This window comes from Moschus berezovskii, chromosome 3 (genome assembly GCF_049115385.1).
Source record: "Moschus berezovskii isolate FMDL1 chromosome 3, NW_MosBer_1.0, whole genome shotgun sequence".
In the NCBI taxonomy this organism is placed as follows: Eukaryota; Metazoa; Chordata; class Mammalia; order Artiodactyla; family Moschidae; genus Moschus; species Moschus berezovskii.
Window position 1 is genome coordinate 8,414,573 of NC_142462.1, and position 3,934 is coordinate 8,418,506.

Sequence of the window (3,934 nt, forward strand, 5' to 3'; positions counted from 1 at the left end):
ATTTAAAAGCATTGTTTTCCTTTCATTGTAAGGAGATTTGCATTTATTCTCTCTTTAATATACTTCTAATTTAATTATAATGTGGACAAATTAATAGAAAATATTTCCATTTTTTGCCACTTGATGTATCACCTAATAAGAGTTAAATTTTGTAAATGTCACATGAGTACAGGGTTCTATCTGTATTATTTCAATAAATCAAGGCATTAATTTTCTTATGCAAAATATCTTTCTAATGCTTAATCACACTGAACTTTCGATACTTAAAATCAGTTGAGAATTCCAAATTTGATAGTGGGTTTGCCAGCTTCATTTGAAACTTGCTAAAAAGCAAGTTTCATTTAATTTTTTAGACTCTCAATGCATTTATCCCATAATGATACTTTTGTCTTGTGTCTTTTTGTCTAATGTCAATAATATTAATATACATCTGAGGTTTTCTTAGGTTTTTGTTGTTGTTGTGATTACATGTACAAACACAATTTTTTTTCAAACTTTCATGACACTTTTAAACATCCTATTGAAGTACAACACATACACTAGTCAAATCTTAACCTTGATAATTTCTTACAGACTGAATACACCCCAACAACCACCACAAAGATTAAAAGGAAGCAACCAGACAGAACACTGCCAGAATCTAGGTATTCACTCTGTGCCCCGTTTCAATTACCACCCATGCTCCAGGGTTAACTACTATCATGACTTCACACCCTAGTTTGATCAGCAATTGAATTTTATATAAGTGGGATCACAAAATGTGGACTCTTTTGTGCCTGGTTTAACTCAAACACTGTGTTTGTGAGATACCTCAGGCTATTGCATTTGCTCATTTTGCCTGAGTTTACATATCCATTCTAAAGAAACGGGAGTATGTATATCTTCTGGTTGGACTATCTCACGTAGTATCACTACCAATTTTCTTGTACATAGCGTTGGTGGTCATTTGCTTCTGCTTTTATTATGTCACTTAAAAATATTATATAAATACATTTTTTCCTGTACCCTATCTGAAAATTTTCTTTAAACTTCAAGTTAGACCAATTGTATTTTTAACGACATACACATATATATATATATGTATATATATATATATATATATATATATATATATTTAACTTTAAACGTTAGACCATTTGTATTTTTTAAGGACAGACACAAATTATATATTATGTGTATATATATATATATAATTTTCTTTTTGCTTTGATATGATTTTATTACCTGTTTGTTAACCTTTTAAAAAATAAATTTAACTTTTGTTTCCCTATTTTATATTGTCCAACAGCTGGTTTGGAACCAATTTACTCAATTTCTTCTTCTATCATTTTAGTGGATAACTCTGAAACTTCAGTTAGTACTTATGATATTTTAACTCCTCACATCTTACATGTTACTATTGACAACAATTTTAATTTAATCCTCTTAATGCTACCCTTTTATTGCCAGTGTTAATTTATAGACAATGTTTGTTTAGATTTGCTGCTGTTTTACCTTTTTCTCAGAAATTATTTTTCTTCTTTGTTAAGTTCAACCTCTAAATTTTAAAAATACGTGTTTGTTTATTTATATTCCTCTGAAAATATTTTCATTTCATTTTGTCTCTTGAGAAGTTACTTTGCTGAATATGCAATTCTAGGTTCACAGCTGTTCCTTCCTGCCTCTTGGAGTTGTTGCTCAACCGTTTTTCATCTTCTATTTTTGCAGTTGTACATTTGTTGCTCTTCACACTGGCATTTCTTCATAAGTGATCTATTGGTTCTCATGATTTGCTTCGATTAACTTTTACTTTTCTTTGATATCTTGTCTATAATTTCAGTAAAATACATCTAAGAATTTCTGGTTTAATTCTTGTTTTTTTTTTTCTTTTCTTTTCTTTTCTTTCTTTGTCTTATTACATATATAAGATTTTGTACTTGTAAATATGTACTTTTTAATCATTTCTAGAAAATTGTTTTGCTTTTGCTCCATCCCTTTATTCCTTCTAGAGTTAGTTCTCCACTGAGCTCCAGTAGCATACTGGGCACCTACTGACCTGGGGAATTCCTCATTCAGTATCCTATCATTTTGCCCTTTGTTACTGTTCATGGGGTTCTCAAGGCAAGTATACTGAAGTGGTTTGCCATTCCCTTCTCCAGTGGACCATATTTGGCTGTGGTCCATGTGATCAGATCGGCTAGTTTCCTGTAATTATGATTTCAGTGTGTCTGCCCTCTGATGCCCCCTCGCAATACCTACCGTCTTATTTGGGTTTCTCTTACCTTGGTCGTGGAAAATCTCTTCACAGCCGCTCCAGCAAAGTGCAGCCGCTGTACCTTACCTTGGACGAGGGGTATCTCCTCAAGGCCGCCCCTCCTGACCTTGAATGTGGAGTAGCTCCTCTCGGCCCTCCTGCGCCCGCGCAGCCACCGCCTGTTGGACGTGGGGTAGCTCCTCTCGGCCGCCGGCCCTGGCCTCAGGCGTGGTGTAGCTCCTCACGGCCGCACCTCTTTGCGTGGTTCGTTGCGCCAGGGCCGGCGTCTCTCGCGTCTGCGCCGCCGGGGCCGGCGTCTCTCGCGAGTTGTGGATGTGACCAGTGATAGAAGCAAGGTCCGGTGCTGTAAAGAGCAATATTGCATAGGAACCTGGAATGTTAGGTCCATGAATCAAGGCAAACTGGAAGTGGTCAAACAGGAGATGAAAAGAGTGAACATAGACATTCTAGGAATCAGTGAATTAAAATGGACTGGAATGGGTGAATTTAACTCGGATGACCATTATATCTACTACTGTGGGCAGGAATCCCTTAGAAGAAATGGAGTAGCCATCATGGTAAACAAAAGAGTCCGAAATGCAGTACTTGGATGCAATCTTAAAAACTACAGAATGATTTCTGTTCGTTTCCAAGGCAAACCATTCAATATTACAGTAATCCAGGCCTATGCCCCAATGAGTAATGCTGAAGAAGCCGAAGTTAATCGGTTCTATTAAGACCTACTAGACCTTTTAGAACTAACACCCAAAAGAGATGTCCTTTTCATTATAGGGGACTGGAATGCAAAAGTAGGAAGTCAAGAAACACCTGAAGTAACAGGCAAATTTGGCCTTGGAGCACGGAATGAAGCAGGAAAAAGGCTAATAGAGTTTTGTCAAGAGAATGCACTGGTCACAGCAAACACCCTCTTCCAACAACACAAGAGAAGACTACACATGGACATCACCAGATGGTCAACACCGAAATCAGACTGATTTATTCTTTGCAACCAAAAATGGAGAAGCTGTATACAGTTAGCAAAAACAAGACCAGGAGCTGACTGTGGCTCAGATCATGAACTCCTTATTGAGAAATTCAGACTTAAATTGAAGAAAGTAGTGAAAACCACTAGACCATTCAGATATGACTTGAATCAAATCCCTTATGATTATACAGTGGAAGTGAGAAATTGATTTAAGGGACTAGATCTGATTGATAGAGTGCCTGATGAACTCTGGACGGAGGTTCGTGACATTGTACAGGAGACAGGGACCAAGACCATCCCCATGGAATAGAAATGCAAAAGAGCGAAATGGCTGTCTGAAGAGGCCTTACAAATAGCTGTGAAAAGAAGAGAGGGGAAAAGCAAAGGAGAAAAGGAAAGATATAAGCATCTGAATGCAGAGTTCCAAAGAATAGCAAGGAGAGATAAGAAAGCCTTCCTCAGTGATCAATACAAAGAAATAGAGGAAAACAATAGAACAGGAAAAATAAGAGACCTCTTCAAGAAAATTAGAGATTACAAGGGAACATTTCATGCAAAGATGGGCTCAATAAAGGATAGAAATTGTATGGGCCTAACAGAAGCAAACGATATTAAGAAGAGGTGGCAAGAATGCACAGAAGAACTGTACAAAAAAGATCTTCACGACCAAGATAGTCACGATAACGTGATCACTGACCTAGAGCCAGACATCTTGA